Below are 10,668 nucleotides of genomic sequence, written 5' to 3' on the forward strand. Positions count from 1 at the left end.
CTTTAGAACGCCTGGTCGATGCTGACACCGAGTAATCAGCTCTCAAAATGTCGGTTATATACAAGCAACCTCACAGCACCACTCACCTCGGAAGGTGTATTGCGCTCGTCGCAAAACGAAATTTGTTAGGCCCACAAGTCATACAGGGAGCGCCGGTGTGTCAGACCAACTCATGTCGCAGAAAGCTGTAGCGAAGAGGCGAAGTGATCATCGCTTCTGTGCACATAACAATAGCGATTTCGGAACAAGAAACGAGTAACGTAGATCGTCATTCAGACAGACGCAAAGCTCATTTTATGTTCATTTTTATGTGAGAGTATCAAAAGTCTGAGAGCAGTAAAACCTTCGCAAATATTTCTAAAGCCGCCAAAAAGGAAAGCATGTCTACACAGATAAAGACGAAGTTTCTTTTAGCACAGGGCCGGAAGTTAATGTCTTGTCAGAGCGCGCTGCACCGTCTCTAGAAGCGCGCCCCAAGCATGCGTCGAGTCATTTCTTCGCGCTTAAGCTTGTAAATCATGCAACTCATTACGCAAGTCCTATAACAGTACGCCCCTTTCTTCAACGACCTCGCATGCGTTTCATATGTTCGCAGATGCCTGTTGGCCAGCGTACGCGTGAAGACGTCTGAGATTGCTTATGCCAACAGGCATCTGCGAGCAATCAGAAATTCCTCTCGGGAGAGGCGGCTAGTGCGCCAGTGAGAAAAAAATTGGTGTGGTTTAGCTCTGATTGGATCTGGTTGGTTGCGAAAGCAATACATTGTTATGCTTGGTCACATCCGTTTGGCTTCATTCTGTTTAGCTTGCCTAATCCACGCTTCTGAACTCGATACAGCTCGTTTAGCTGCTTCGCCTTCTCGTCGTTTCCGCAGTCGTTCTTCTCGTTGTTCTTCCGTTTCTTGGGCACTTCGTAACCTCTTTCTTGCATTCTTCCTAGCTTGCTTGGCTGTCGCCTCAAGTTAAACTGTTCAGAAGCAGTAGAGCAACTAGATTCAGATATAGACTCTTCGTCGGTGACTTCCATGGCTAGGCTCCTCGAGGAGCGCGGCACAACAGGCTGCTCCTGGCTGCGGTGGAGAGAGCAAGCTGACGTCACGCGTCGCCATAGCAACGGAGGGGCGGACGTCACACCATCTGTTAGGCGCGACGCCGGCTCCTCGAGGAGGAGGGGGGTCCGTGGACCACGCGACGAGCGGTTAGACCTGGCGTAGTATTGCTTTCGCAATAAAAACTTATTATTGTTGGTTGTACCTTGTCGGACAGCGTATTACCAAGAGGATCTGCTTCAGTCACTGCGTGTGAAATGCTGGGATTGTTGGCCTAGCCCATAGCAACTTGCGAATAGCTAAACCAAAGTGCAGGCGAGTGGCCGACTTTATTTATTAAAAACGCGGAGATCCAGAGGGAAACGTTTAAAAGTAGTGGTCTCTTTTTCATGCTGAAGGCTAAGTTTTTTGCCTGGCCATACACATTTGGCACCGATGGGACATTATGAAGTAAGCAACAGCAGAGTAGTATTGGTGGCAAGCCGTTAACCAGCGATGTTAACCTCTGAAGTGCCAAAATGTCAGAACTTCTTCTTCACACCTCGCTTCCTTCGAGGGGCTGTTCATTTAGCACAGGAGTAGTAGCAGACAGCCAGACGATGGACGAACGGTGACCCACGGATGAACAAACGAACTGGACTTTCATAAAAAAAAAGTAAACTATACAGAAACATATACATGCAGAGAAGAAACAGGGGCTACACACTCAGCTACCAAAGCTGTCACAAACGAAAGCTCGAGCTCCAAGCTCGCTCTGCATGGCTTGCTGAAAACCAGGGCCTGTCTAGATCGCTGCGCGAAGCCTCGCCTAGCACCGCATAACATGACGCAACACGCTGTGAAATAACCTAGTTCGAAGTTTACACAAAAGGGCGAGGGCACTGCTTTATAGTGGAGGCGTCACAGCACACGTTAAGCTACGTCTCTCTCCCCTTGTCTTCTCGAGCACGCTGGATTTCTCTAGAAAATCTGTCCACGCGCACCCCGTTTCGCCAAGTTTGCGGGCGAGGGGGAGGGGGCGGGGAGGGTGCCCTGGGCCATCGCTGGGCTGCGCTAAACAGCCGCGCGTGCCTTCGGGACCATTCGGCCGAGTTCTTTTCGTCTTCTTTTTCGACGCGTGCTCTGCTAAGGCCTTGCGCTGCCTATAGCGGCCTTACACGCCCCGCCTTAAGAAGATTGCGGGGCTCTTTAGCCCAGCCAAACTAAACACAAAAAAAAGCCGCGATTTGCCGCTTACACACCCCAAGAGCGTGAGCGCAGTTCTCGTGTGTTATTGCCCTTTGGCGGCTTGCACTATGTTCACTGCAAGTCCAAGTTCTTGCAGTCGTACACAAATCACTAGTCCGAGTTCGTGTGGTGGTGCATACAACGCAGTTCGTGGAGTCGTTTTCTGTGTTTTGTCCCTGGAGCGCACCACAGTCCACTGGTCGCACTCGAGCGCACACACAGGCGTACAGAGGCGAGCGGCGCCCGCCGGCGGGACGTGCTTCAGGCTCAGTGATATTTTCAACTAACTGGTCGCAGCAGTCAGGCAGTTGCGTCGCGTTGAGGAATCTGCACCGCCTCGGCCTCCCTAGCGTCTGTACGCCCGTTTACGCATGGAGCTGTCGACGCGTCAAAGTGCGTCTCAAGTACCCAACCGCATTCGATCGTTAGAAACGCGTCTGTCGCGACTCTTATCCCGTCGTTCGCAATTTCAGCCTGTGTGCTTCTCTCGCATGAGTGACACGCTTCCCTGAGTTCGGTGGTCGCGTCGCACGCACCGATTTCCACTACACCGTCTTGGACGGAGCCGTTTACGGATTCTGCATGCATCAGTGCCTCACGCTTTCTGCCCGGTATACGAGATGTGTCGGGGGCTGACTCAGGAGCCTCACTGGTCGTGGAGGTCACTGTCACTGCAGCTGCCACGCTGCCTACCCCGTCGTTCACCTTCCCGACTCGGGTCGCTTCGCAAACGCCCTCTGATCCACTGGACCCGTCAGGCAACCTCTCTGCTACCATGTTCTTCACACATGGTAGCGCCAGGCTCCACACCCTTTGCGTCGCCCCGCAAGTTGTCTACTAACTATGTCACAGTCCCGTCTCACGTGCGACCTTCTATCGGGTAAACACGCCATACGCACCGGGGAGTGTCTCCCCAGATTCAGCGTGCGCGTTAGCTTCTGACAAGGCTGTCCTGATGTCCGGCTCACCGTTTACTAAGCTAGGCTCTTCAGCCGATGTCGTGCTCGCTATCTCCTCTCAACAGGTCGTAATGCGTTTTAGGGTTCTCAGCGCACAACGCCACGGAGTCCGAGCTTGACTGCACGCGCCCATCGCAGTCTGGACCGGCGGGGGTCTGCCTGTCACTCGCTGAATTCGACATAAAATTTCGCAGGGCGATGCGCTCCTCAGCCACCATCTGCTTCTGTTGTGGCTATTGCCTTTTCGCCTTCTACCTCCATTTCTTGAATCGTCAGCTCGTACTCGAACCACCACAGTTCGCTAGTCTCATCAGTTTCCCTCGCCTTCCTCCAACACATAGCTGCTCTCGTGCTGCTCGTCTAAACCACACACCTCTCGCTTCTTAAGGCCTGAGCTTTTAAATTTTAATTTAAAATGCCTCAGCTATATCTTGCCGAGTTAAGCGAACTCATTAGTGACACTACTGAACTAGGTAAACTGCTAGCAGGCTCCTTCAAGTATCGTTCTGTCTCCGTCGCCGTTGGACTTGTCTTTCGTCGCGGATTATGTAAATGCATGCTGTGGCTTGTTTCTGAAGGCACTTTCTTTCAAATAGGGCCTTAAGGTGAATGCCACTTCCCAATGAAATTGATTCACAGTCCATGCTTTATATCCCTGAGAAAAGACTTGAGTGATACTGACGCAGGTTGTGTCGCATGGAAAGCCGCGCTTTTTTAACTCCTATATACGTGCTTAGATGATCGTGATCAATAATGAAACACTAGTAGGTGATCTGCGGTATATAGTTGAATGCGTTAGAACCAGTTTGTCTGTCCTGCTGTTGGGGATTAAAATTCGCATACTCATTTTCTCAAGTTTGTTTTCTTATGTTTTACTCCTGTTTTATTTTTTTATACGACGATGTCTCGTCACGTTCGATTGCACACACGCTGCTTGCCAGCTGTCCACCGTGGTAGACAGGTGGAAACATAAGCGCGGCACTTTGAGCAAACTGCTCAGCGCGGTAAGTAGCAATTAAATTAATGATTGGTCCCGATACGTTGCTAGGGAAGAGCAACGTTGGTATCGCAAGCCCCGGCGGTGGCTTCTGAGTTGGATTTTTCCACTCGCTACTGAAAGAGGGGGATCTCCATTAACGCTTCTACAGGCCGTTCTAATGCTATTTCATCAATAATGTTTGAAACATAGGAAGATGGCCTCCAGCCAAACACCTGCCTTAAAGTCTTCAAACATAAATCCTGTTAAAATTTGAAGAGTCCGAGTGTAGTGTCTATAAATGATCACTTACAGTCAAGTACTGCATAATCAACGCGAAACTGCAGATGCACTAGCTCGATGATGGAAGATTCAAGCCGGGTTGCTTACCGTTAAAAAGAGCTGCTATCGCAACTTAGAAGTGGAAAACCAGCTGCGCTACTGTTCAGTTTTATTGTTATGCTCACGTTTGATTTTATGCTGACAGAAGTGGCCGCAAACAAAAATGCGACCAATTTAGAGGGCACTGGGCACTTACGCTTTAAACCTGTGACAGACGAAATGTCTTTGAGCTGTACCCCTCTTCATCACGCCTTTATCTATATTCGCTTTTTAATTGCGCAATTGATTCCAGTGTCAGTGACAATAAACATCAAAATATAACGAGAATACCGCTATATAATATAAGTAGGCTCTCTTAAAAAGCCTCCGTAAAACGCTACAAGTCTAAAGTGTCTTCAGCCTTTGATACATCTACGTAAAAACTACCTTTCAAACACATATCCGACCGCACAACTACTTGAGCACATTCGGATAACGTTGGTGCGTTTATGCGACGCAGCAGCCGAAACGCACATCAAAGAGAACAGACGAAAGGCTCAAAAATAAGGGCAGATGCGTCCTGAGAGCAATAAAACCTCACCTCCAGGGCTAAACGCAAAAGCGACGCAGCCAGGCGCCGGGCGCGCAGGTGTGCATCTACAGCGCACGCTCCCACTTCACGCGACGTCTCCGAGAAGGTAAGCACTAACGTATGGCATCGTCGGAGCCTCGAAAGCGTGCGCGCCGCAGCAATAAAGTTCTCAACGTGCGCTCACTGCCTTCGCCTTACTGTCACCATGAGTTTTCCCATGACCAACAAAACGACATGCGACAACGTTTGGCACAGACAACTCACGCTATGCGCAAACGCTTGCAAAAAACACGCTAACAACGCTTTATCATTTCCGCTGCCTCCTTGAACAGAGTTTGTCTCATGCACTAACCCGACAAGAATATAAACCGAGACAGGGCGCTAAAAGCAATCTGCATTATTACAACAACAAATATACATGGTCTTTCAATAGAAATTTTTGCTGGGCGAGTTGGTTTATTTTGCTTGAGGGGATGCTTGTAGCGCGACAAAAACAGACAAGGCACAGAAGACGAACGGGACAAAAAAAAAGTAATTAAAGTTTTTAGGTACGTTGACGATTTTTAGTGTTTTTAGAAAAACTAGAAACTGTGACCTACCACGAGACTGTGGTGGAAATTTTAGCTACTTTTAGAAACTGTGGAAGGGGGCTGAACTTTACTCATGAGGTTGCCGAAGACAACAAGTTGCAGTTTTTAGATCTTGAAATTTCTGTGTATGACGACCATGCTTGCTGGGGCTATAAACCTCGTGCCCACAAAAAAATAATGCCGTTCGACTCAGCCCAGTCCAATACAGTAAAAAGAGCCGTTGCAACCATGTGCATTGAAGAAGCCATCAAAAAGTCGTGTATTCATGCTGTCCAGGAAAGTTTTGATGTGCAAGTATCTAGGCTGCTATCAGCAGGTGTTCCCTTGTCTCTGTTCGTTATGGTTGCAGAAACATTGCTGCAAAAGATTAAGAAGGTAAGAAGAGAGAGAGAAAACAACATAAGGCCACAGGTAATTCCGTATTCGCATCGCGTGGCCCACAACTTGAATAAAGTGGCAAATAAATACAAAATTCCTGTGGTTTTTTCTGCGCCCTGCAAGCTAAAAAGCCTTTGTCCTAAGGTGAATGAGGAAAAAGCCAAAAAGGAATGCGAAACGAGGCATGAACACCGATATGTTGGCTGCAAGGAGGGAATTGTCTATCAGATTCCACTTTCATGTGGCCAAGTCTATATTGGCCAGTCCGGACGATGCTTGAACAAGCGCCTGCGCGAGCATGAAAAATGTCTTGACAATGGTAGCGGAACAAATATGGTAGTTCACTGCAAATCATGCAAATGCTCACCAATTTTAAACAAGACAGAGGTGATTGGCCGAAGCAAAGACACGCTAACGCGAGAACTGATAGAGGCGTTCCATATCACAAAGAAAGGGCCGGACTGCGTCAACAGCCCTTCGGTGAAGATGTTCTCTGGCGAGTATAACTTTTTAGATAGCCTGATCTGTTGCAAGCGCGTGTATTTTTTGCGTGTCATTCGCATGAGTGTTCTCGTGATTATGTTCTTGAAGGAGAAGGGAAATGTACAAATGTGTGCGATCGAATCTTGAATAAAACAGTTGAGAGTAGCGCTTGTCCCATTCGTCTTCTGTCCCTTGTCTGTTTTTTGTCGCGCTACAAGCATCCCCTCAAGCAACATGGTCTTTCATCTAAGATTTCGCACAATTTTAAAAATATACTTTTTTAGTTAGAAGAGCGCTTTTTTTCGCATAGCATTGTCAGCGGTGTAGTACTTCAGAATACAACGTAGAAGTGCTAACTAGCAGGCTGGTTGACTAATACTGAATAGTCAACTTATTGACTACTACCGTTAGGCTCCCTAATTACTAAGACGCGTGTAGCCCACCCTAAGTAATACCCATATGAGTGATGAGAATTCCGAAAACATTCGCAATATCCCGTGCTGGAGCGAAGAGGAGTGAAGCGAACACAGTAAGAGCAACGCGCGTGTCCATCACCACTGCATAAGCGGATGCATAGCGGCTAAGGGAGGGGAGGTCTGTCTGCGGCGGCACTTACACACGTGCACCCTCCTAGTGCTGCCTCCTCGCAGCACCGATGAGAAGCACAAGCTTCTCATCGCCGCCGCAGAGAGACGCGATGAGTTCGCAGTGCCGAAGTAGAATCTAGGGGGCGCCTTCGAGAGGAACGTGCCATTCGTGCCGCTAAAGCAGGCAGAGGAGCCCTCGAAGAAGCCTTGGACTTGGAAAGAGACCCATATTTCTCCTAAGAGCTTCAGACGGCACTGGAAGACGCGCTAGGTCTACCTTCAGAACGCGTTTTTAACACTCCTTAATGAACTAGCCGTATGGTACGGTCGAAAATTCGACGAATCTAGACCTAGGCAGATCACAAACTTACTAATTTGGGTATGCGTTCTTTAAGGTCATCCTTAAAGACTGCGCCAAGGACGAACACTCCTGAAATTAGTTTATTCTATATCAGCCTCTTTCGCATCGTTTCTTTCCTGTTACTTCCTTTAACAACGAAAGTGCGCTTTTTTTATTCTAACGCATGCGATGGGGCATAAAAAGAGCTGCTCTCTTCCACAAACCTAAAAAGGCTCCTACTCTCAGTGTCGTCCATTAGTCACAAGCAAAGATGTTCCTCCCTGGTGCCTTCGAAATTCTAATAATCGTCGGTTTCTTGAGTCCTCCATTCCAAGGCACATCCACAAAAGTGGCGAATATCTACCTGCGCGACATGTGTGGAGCATTCGGGACATGTGCTGGGTACTGCATCTTCCTGAACAGCGCATCGGCACGTCGCCGACGGGATAAGGGCCACCTGAGCCTTTATACTCCCAAGAGATACCTCATCATATTTCTTTAAGTTATGAGGAAGGCGGTAAGCGCAAGGAGCAATTAGGGCACGTGTACTTCTCCTTATAGGTGACAACAAGATGGTAAGAGCTGAGCGGAAATCAAAAGGAAAATTAGTCGAGGAGGCATTCGTATTTGGGGCTTCTCCTTTCCTTTGGTAAATATTCTGAGCATCTTCTGTACAGTGTATCTGGCCGCATCTTATTCTGTATATATTGAAAGCATGTGTCTCCTGCCTTATACTTAATGCCTTCGTCGATGATTTGAGCTTTTTAATAGCCGCTAAGGCGTCCGTGTAGATATGCGCTTCTCATATAGAGACTACGAAATTTATACATTTGATGCCATCAAGGAATTCGTAGAGCTCCATCACAAGGGGGTGCAGATGGTTCGAGATGAGCGATTACTTCAGAATGTGTATGGCTAGTATTCGCCGTTCTTCCCTCCTTTTCAATGACCGATAAGTCCGTATAAACTACACACGTCGGTGTACTTATATCAGCCACGGTTTGAGTTGTCGGCTTTGCTCTACAATGGAGCTTGGTCGTACTGCTTGCAGTTATTGATGGCCATGCCCACGAAGGATGGTCTGTCATTTTCGGTGACTGGGCTGTCACTCACAGTATGAAGCTGCAATGGGAGTAAAGTACTTTCTCTTGAGATGCCTTGTTGCCTCTCACTGTTCAATAATTTCACTAAGGGTGTTCAACTCGGCATATCCCTGAAGAATCGGGGTAGCCATGAGTTTTTTCAGTGCCATGATGGCGAGCATTACGTTCCTATTTAACGTTTTTAGCCCCGCCCATAGTCGTCTTGTCACTCAGTGGAACTGAGCCTGGTACAGTATCTTAGGTGAAGTACTGAACAAACAAGACGTCTGCGCCTCTTGGTTCTGGCTTCTTCACTCCTAGATGGGTCACACTTGGTTTGGTTTACGATTTGGTTTATGGGCTTCAACGTCCCAAAGCAACTCAGGCTATCAGAGACGCCGTAGTGAAGAGCTCTGGAAATTTCGACTACCTGGGGTTCTTTAACACGCACTGACATCGCACTGTACACAAGCCTCTAGTATTTCGTCTCCGTCGAAATTCGACCGCCATGGCCGGGATCGAACCCACGTCTTTGGGGTCAGCAGCCGAGCACCATAACCACTGAGCCACCGCGGCGGCTTGTACGCTTGAACAAATGCATCGTAGTTGGTGCTGCTTTCTTTCTCCTATGGAGGCATTGTGTACTTTTGCCTGATTTATTTATGTCTATCCCCACCCATGACCCTATGCTCGTCCACAACTTACAGTGTGTGGTTACCAATCTTGAGTATGAACCTTTTAGTTTGTGATTTCTTTCGTGCGTTATTGTTAGCCATGTGAATGTAGCTAGGCTATTGTGGCGAGAATTTCAGGCTGGCTTCACGGGCCTACTCTTCCAGTGTGTTTAAGGCTTCTTGTAAGTGAAGGTTCTGCGCCTCAATACGTTTATATGTGCACAATATCGTGACTTCATGTGAGTATTTCATGAACTCCATAGGTGGTCTTTATCCTGATTTGGAAACTGATTGTATCAAAGCTTTAGAAATACTGAGTGTGCTAAGACTGAGCCTTGTGGCACTGCACTATTTGATGTGTAATTACCTATTTGTGCTTAGAACAGAAAGTTGGGCGAGTTAGTTGGAATGCATGGTAGGCATTATGCAAAACAAGACGAAGGACGAGGCACCGCAAGGAAGAGCGCTAAATCATGACGCAGTTCTAAGATATCGCTCGTCCTTGTGATGCATTGTCACTCGTCACTCATAGCCCATACGTATTTTCGGTATTCGCACACGCTCACCTGCTACAAGCCTAGATAAATGACGGTCCATTAGGACAATGCATCACAACCGGAAGCATATTCAACCGGAAGCTAAGTCTTGCTGGTGCGGAAAGAGTGTTGAATATGCAGTGAGACTAGAAAGTGGGGAACTCTAGCACTGTGACACCTGCCTCAAGAGAGAGGTAACCGCAGATCCGTATTAGCGGCCTCTTTACAGCAATTGAATAAGGCTTTCGATGAGAATGAAACTTAAGACTAAGGAAAGCGGCCTATTTAACTTCATATAAATGGTCGCACCCGAGAACTCAAGCACTTGATTAATCAACGAAGTAAAGGAAATGCAAAGGCACTACTCTACAGTTCAAATTGCACTCACCGGGACAGGTATTTTTTAAAAGAGAACTATGTGCGTTGCCTGGAAGGGGGCCGCCGCAATTTTTTCTAACTGTTGCCGCACTTTGGCAACAAGTGGGAAATGTGGGTTTAGAAAAGACTCGATTAGATGGACTTCGCAAAAAAAAAGTTTCACTCATCAAATAAGCGCTTTCTTTAAACACAAGCTTCAATACGACTTCCTTGAAAGCACACCAAATGCAAGATTTAGAAACCACAAAAAATGTCATGTATTCATGAGGATATATATGCCACTTCAAATCCGGCCATGGTCAGCGATATCTATATTGCAAAAGGCGAGCTTTTTAAAGCGCTTTACGTTCCCTCATTGTGGAGGACACTAAATTACCGCGATGTTCAAACACGCCGCTAATTGCTAGGTTGACCAAATACAGGTGCCGGTTAGCATATTTATGGCGGCGGCAATGTAGGACGCCGCGGATTTCCTGGAGTCGCCTACAGAAGTCGAT

This window comes from Amblyomma mixtum, chromosome 2 (assembly GCF_055824585.1).
Source record: "Amblyomma mixtum isolate Tamu chromosome 2, ASM5582458v1, whole genome shotgun sequence".
Lineage (NCBI taxonomy): Eukaryota > Metazoa > Arthropoda > Arachnida > Ixodida > Ixodidae > Amblyomma > Amblyomma mixtum.